This window comes from Arachis ipaensis, chromosome B09 (genome assembly GCF_000816755.2).
Source record: "Arachis ipaensis cultivar K30076 chromosome B09, Araip1.1, whole genome shotgun sequence".
In the NCBI taxonomy this organism is placed as follows: domain Eukaryota; kingdom Viridiplantae; phylum Streptophyta; class Magnoliopsida; order Fabales; family Fabaceae; genus Arachis; species Arachis ipaensis.
In genome coordinates, this window is record NC_029793.2 from 6,812,691 (window position 1) to 6,820,296 (window position 7,606).

Here is a 7,606-nt window from a genome sequence, read left to right on the forward strand (position 1 = left end):
TTTATTTTTAATTTTTTTTATTATTAAAATTTTGCTAAATATATTAAAGAATAAAAAATTATTTTTTATTAAAAAATAATTTTTTTAATAGTTTGATGACACCTAAATAAATTGAATATATTATTATCATGAACAAATACATATATTAACATTACTAAAAGCATAATCTTATTGCAAAATATGCTAAACAAAATTGAAAACGATTAAAAAAAACTCATGAGAAAATGTTAGCTCACAAATGCATGCATTAACATTCACTGAAGTGTAAAAATCAAAACTTGTAGTAGTGTTTATTCGTTTGTTTGCAGCTCAATTTATTTATTTATTTACAAAAATATTTAATATTTATTAATTATTATTAAAATAAATAAATATTAAATAAAACAAATTTGAACCCTCTTTTTTTAGTTACCTAACACTACTGCACTATCCAATTTATTTATTATTAATATTGGCGTTGCTTTGAATGAATGAAGTGGGACCATCTTAAGAAGGTGGATGAGCTGAATGTCAATTTTGGGGGGATGGGGATTTTGACATTTTTATTTTAGGAATACAACTGCTACAATAATTTGTTCATTCTACTCTATATAACACTACTCTAAACGGTTAATAAAAATCTGTAGGCCATTGGTTTAGTATTAATATTATATGGTCGATATCATTTTATTACATTGCATAATTCTTTGTGTCAAGTACAAAAGAGTAATTCCTAATCCCTGCAAATTGACGTTTAACGTAAATGCTAATTCACAGACGTTAGGAGTTAGGCGCCAATTTATAGGCGCTACGCGCTACTCTTTTATACTTGACACTTTGAATATCTGTCACAAAGATGTAAAATACAATAAAAAGAGAAACAATTCTCCATATAATTAAAAGTAAAAACAGAGAAATTTTATCAAATTCACTTCTTTATTTGCCAAATTTCAGGTGAATTGGGAGAATGCTCACTCGGGAATGAACCCTACTCTGCGGGGTCACCAGTACAATGTTATCCAACTCAGCTTATTATTGATAGAGATAACAAAGTATTCAAAGTTGCTGAGACTGAAAAGTTTGTTCACGAGATGAAAATAGATAAATGTGAACAATCGTATGCTGTGGTTTCTATCATGGGTCCCCAAAGTAGCGGTATGCTTTCTTGCTTTCCTCTACAATGCCATTTTTTGGGGGCTAATTATGGTATTTTTTATTTAGTGTTTAATTTTTGTTTAAATTATTTTTTATAGTAACTTTAAAATATTTAAAATTTTTTAATTTTTATATTTTTAAATTTAAAATTAATTATTTAACTTATTTTAACAATTAGACAATAATTTTTAGACATCAGCAAACACCATAATTTGCATGCCTGGATAGCTATGTTGTATCTGTTTTTGCATTTTGGCTTTTTTTTAATCTGAATATTCATTACCTTTCTATGTTCAAAATTTTATCATGTTTTTTTCTTTTCGATTTCCTTTCTTCTTTTTCTTAATGCACTTTCTCGCTTAAAACACTAAGTTATGCAGTTTTTATAAGATTTATCTTGTTAAAGCTAAAAAATCACATTGGTGAACCTATTATGAGTTAAAAATTTGTGAATCTGAATCCTTTTGAGCAAGGAACTCATCAACCATACAGATTCTGCATATTTCTGAACGTAACAAATGAAGATTGGACAAATATTGTTAACTCTAATTCACAACAACTCTATTTGCAGTTTTGCACACAATGGCACACCTGCATTCCACTGTTCTAAGAAATAGTAATTAATAATAGAAGTTATAAACAAGTTTTAGTAAGAAATACCCAATTCAATTTTGTCTATTTTTTTCGAAAGACAAAGTTATCTCTATCTAAAACAAAGGAACACACAGCTTTAATAAAATTATTTTTGGACAATACAATTCTTTTGTAAAAAAAAATTGCTAAATAGTAACGAAAATTAGTATATATTGTGGAACTTTTATTTAAAATTTGTAAGGGTTATAAACTCCACAAACTATTATAAATTTATCTTTAAACAATTTTTCATTAGTGGGGATTAAGTGGAGAAGCTAAGGACAATTATGAATTATCAGAAGTGGTATCACAAAAAAAACTTATAATATAAAAATTTTTTAAAAAAATAATATAATACAAAAAATAAGAGAAGAGAATAATTTTAAAATTTACATAAATTATAAATAAAACTTTTACAAAATTAATTTTTTTATTAATTAATGAATTTTTTAACAAAAATGTCGTATTATTCCAAAATAATTTTGTTAGAGGTTAAAATGTCTTTTATTTTTCAAAAATTGCCTTGTCTTTTAAAAAAATAAATAAGAACCGAATTTAGTGTTTACCTTTTTTTTAATCACGGATTATATATTTATCTATTTTTAAAGATAGAAGTTAGTATAAACAAGTTTTAGTGTATTCTTTTATATGTAATTTAATCTCATAACATGAATTGAACCATTTAAATAAGGTGAATAAAGGTATTTTGATACCCATAGCCAATCAAACTTACTGTTCTCTTCACTTTGGGCAGGGAAGAGCACACTCTTAAATCATTTGTTTGATACCGATTTCAAAGAGATGAACGCTAAAGATGGAAGGCAAGTAGTTCTTGTAATTCCCATTTCCTCTATACAAAGTTACTTGACATGACATGATGGTATTTTTGCTTCTTTTTAGGTCTCAAACAACCAAAGGAATCTGGATTTCTCGGAGTGCACGCATTGAACCTTGCACACTTGTGTTGGATTTGGAAGGAACTGATGGAAAGGAACTCGCAGAACAGGTTCTCTCTCTCAAAATAGCGAAACTTATATATAATGGTTAATTACCATGCATAAAACACACTAAAATATCCACAAAACTAATAGATATTTCAATTATAAAATTAAAATTGAAAAATTAGGTGTGGAGAATTGTTTAAAATTTGCACTCTAGTAGGGAGCAGTTAATATTTAAATTTTTTTTATTATTTTAACGTACGAGTTTGTCCTTGGTAAAAAATTATAAGACTTTATTAGGTAGATAATGATTTTTGTGAACAATGTGAACAATGGACTTTAAAATAGGCCAATAAAATAAAAACACACTATATTTTCAAATTATCCACCTAAATCTTAATATTAGGATAACTATCCGCACACCTAGTAAATTAAACATTCGATATATCAATTATTCATATTATATTATTTAATATTTTTATTGTTTACCTATACTTTTCCAAAATTTATAACATAGTTAAGGGTTAATAATTCTGCTTTGATTGTTTCCTTGTACTGAAATTATTTTTATTGCAGGATGATATTTCATTCGAAGGTCAGAGTGCTCTATTTGCTCTAGCAATCTCAGATATNCCAACCGTCTAATTAAACCAAAACTTTTGGACACTTAACTAATGATATTCTTCTTTGCTATGCAATGATTGTGAAGGTGGTGCCATGACATTGGCCGCCACAATGCAGCGAATAGGCCACTTTTGAAAACTATCTTTCAGGTATAATTTGGAAGCTTATCAACTACAGATAACTCACTTGAATCCTGAAAATTAATCGTTTATTGAATTGCATGCTCATTTTTTCAGGTCGTGATGAAATTGTTTGCTGGACGCAAAATAACACTGTTTTTTGTCATTCGCGATAAAACACAGGTGCCTAAGAAAAATATTGAGTTAATTCGGTTTTAAAGCAACTGTGCATTTTTTTTAAATGTTAATATGATGAGCTTTCTTTTTATAGACGCCATTTGAACGCTTAAAAGAGCTTTTGGTAACAGATATGGAGGAGGTAATTAATCCAGTTTTAGCTTCATATAATGTCACTGAATTGTTTTATAATTTCCGTTATCCTTTATGGCTTTGTCAATTTACTCTTTTCTCTACAGATGTGGGAAAGTGTTACAAAATGTAAATCAGACTCTAACAATGAGGTCGCACTCACTGATTTTTTCAGTGTAAGATCATCATTGCTAAACTTACTGAGCGCTTCTTTTCTTAGCATAATCTACTGGCAGTTCGTATGTCGTAATAACTATATTTGTATTTGGAAACAATTCCAGGTTGAGGTCGTTGCTCTTTCAAATTTTGATTATCAAAAAGAGCAATTTAAGGAGGAGGTATGAACCGTGGGATAGCTATTTTAATTTGGTTATTACTTGCTGCATTATTAAGATGTGTGGTTGAGTGCACCTCATATTTGCATAACTACTATTCCTTCTGTTTTAATATAATTGAAAAAAAAAAGTTACACATTATGAAAAGCATAATTATATCTTAATAATATATAAAATTGTATCAGTCAAAATTACCCTTAACAAGTAAATATATGTAATAGAAATTTCAATTTAAGTCCTTTAAAATATTTAGTTTAGTATCTTTTATATTACAAAATTATTTTTTGTCCCTCCCTAAAGTTTAGTCTATGGGAATAACTCTTGGGCTTATGACCTGCTGACGATTTTAAGACGTGTGGTCGAATGCGCCTCATATGAAATTATGATTATCTCTCATATTTGATAATTTACATCACTTTTCTACTTCTTTTGGATTATTTTCATTGTAGGTTGCGGAATTGCGAGAAAAAATCTGCGATATTGGTTGGGACTCCAATGGAGTAGTTCTTGCGTCAGACTTTCTTTACAGTTGTCAGGAAATTTGGGAAATGATTAAGGCAGATAAGGACCTCGACCTTCCTTCTCATAAGGTAAATCTCAGCAAATTTCTTTTCAAGGACTAATCTCTGTTGAAGCTTTATTATTTGAACAACCAAAGTTGTTGCTTGATCAACTTGTAGGTTATGCTTGCTATTGTCCGATGTGAAGAAATTGCCCGAGAGAAGTATAAAGCTGCAAAGAAGGTATTAAGAGCACTTGAAAAAAAAGGACTCATATTTGACTGAATTAATTGATTGATTTAATTCAATCTACTAACATAAAGATATATATATAACTGCTAATGTTGTTTAAAATTTCATAATAATGAAATTAATTATTGTTTATATCCTTGATCTATATATGAACCTAATTAATTCTAATTATTTCTGCATTCGTAATTACTAATGCTAGGGAAGTTTCTTTCATATCAGAAATTACATCAACTGGAAGAGGATATGAAATGTAACTCTACTGAATTTTTGAACAGGTTTAGTTCACAAATTGATACTTGTTTGTCAGAGTGAGTATAATTGACTTTTTATGACACCATAACATTAAATTCTTTGTTCATATTAGACTGCTAGTAATAGCAATGGTTTTGATTGTTCTATGTGTTAGAAAAAGAAGGCTTCATACTTTTCTCCCACTTTAGTTGCAATATCCTAAGATTTATTGTTTTCACATTAATCTAGGTATGATGCTGAAACTATTTATTATCATGAAGGTCCAAGATCTACATTCAAAAATGAACTTAAAGAAAAATTGCTTGATCGGGTACATTATTTTTACTTTTCTTGCAATTATGTTAATTTAACCTTTTTTTTTTCGTCATTGTTAATTAACTGATGACTGTTGAAAGAAAAGCAGAAATGGATGATATATTAATGATTATTATTGGCGTAATTACTATGCATATTAGTCCGTAGAGTAACGACGTGGTAAGATAGACTAATGACTATTACTTTAAGTGAAATTTGAATTAAAATTTTAAAGATTTTGCTGGAAGAAAATTAAGATAAATAAATTTTAATTGTTACATCAAATATTTATTAAAAATAAGCATATTGTTAACAATTTTATGATAAAATAAAGTTAGAAACAAATCTAAATTACTGAGTGCTAAATTGAGAGACCAAATTAAATAAATTGAAGTTTTGATAATCAAATTAAGACACTAATATATAAATTTAGGAACCAATTCAAATATTAAGTTATTGTTTGGCCAATTCATTTTGTTCATGAAGTCCCAACTCATGAAGTTCATAATGTCCTTTTGAATGGTCAGCTTTTTAAACCAGCACTGGTTTCTGCCTTCGAGCTTATACGATCTATGATTTTGGACGACTTCAAGCAAACATTTCAAAACGCATTAAAGAAAATATACAACAATATTGACTTGTGTTTTTTAGTATCTTTAAATAATAATAAAAGATATTTTATTTATGATCATTTAGCGTGGCTATAGATTTATGATGATCACGATTTTTCTTTTATTTATGATAACAGTTTTTATTATCACAGTATTTAAATTTTGACACTTTAGATCACATTTTTTACTGTGGTCATAGATTATTTTATGGTTACGTGTAAAAATTATGACTATAACTTATTTTTTGGTTACTTTTTTGTAAAGCCGTGACAATAGTCTAATTTATAGTCACAGTTTTAATATGTCCATAATATTTATGATCATCCTATTTTAAAATTGTGACAATAATTTATTTTATGATCATCTCTATTTTAAACTATAACCATAACTTACTCTATTTTATGAAATTTATTTTTTTTAAAACATAATCATATCTCAAAATTATCATTATCCTAAAATTGGAGTACATGGTTGCTAGCTTTTGAGCACTGTTTGAGATGTTAAACTTTATAAATCTCTCCTAATTTAGCTTTTGAAATTTTCATGCAATTATGATTTCAAGTGAGTTGGGGAGTTAAATACATTAACGTTGCAGTTGCAAATGTTGTCGTTGAAATGACAAATGAGCACAAAATTGGAGTAAGGAAGGTATTGCTGTGTGATATGGTTACTTCATCGTGTCAGGTATTGATCAATCATGTCTTAGTGTTCCTGTCCTGACTATCTTTAACTCAGTAATTAGTTATATATGTTCATGGAAGAAAAATCCATCTCAGTTTCATATTCTTATTAGGCTTTGGAAGTTGAAACTTAGCTTAAGTGCCATTAGTAATAGAATCATCCAAGTATAAGAAATAGGTTAATGAAAATATCGTTGACACTTCTTTCAAATAATTAATAACCACATATCAAAAGTGAAAATAAAAGATATTATTTCTCCTGCTTAGCAACTGTTACAATAACAGGTAAGTTGTTTAAGAGATTTTTTACGCCAGTTGGTTTGTTTCTATGGTCCAAAGACTACCTTTTTATTATAGAATTGTTATTTGTTTAATTGTTGTTGAAATTAGAAGATTTTTTTTTAATAAGTAGTTTCGACAGTGATTAATAGAGAATAGTTAATCGTTTTATATTTATTACTCTTCTTTTTATATATTTAAAAATAATAAAAAGTCAACAAATTTATTATTTTTTACTATTATTTTAATTATCAACTCAATTTCTTTAATTTAGCAATTTAAACTATGATGATATAGTTTCAGTTAATCCATTTGATGGCTTTGCTGAGTAGTCTTTTAGTTCTTTGCGTTGCGTCCTCTTATTGCATGTCTATGAGATTTCTGCTATCTTCAGCCTTAAATTAAAACAAGCTTAAAGCTTAGTAAGCCTTAGTTTGAGATCGAGTTCTAGAAATAAAGTGATTATCCTTTGACATTTCAACATATCAAATAATACTTTTTATAAATTGCTTGTGTCCAAGCTTGATGCATGCTATTTACATGTTCATACTTGACGCGGAAGTGTTGTAATATGACAATAGATATTATTGTTAGATAGAGATTAATTTAGATGGTGCATTAATGAAAAGTAGTTGATTAAATA

The 7,606-nt window shown here is 27.7% G+C and overlaps 1 pseudogene; it reads left to right on the forward strand.

The window, feature by feature from the left end:
• LOC107614713 overlaps positions 1–7,606 on the forward strand; it is a 15,782-nt pseudogene that overhangs the window by 5,865 nt on the left and 2,311 nt on the right.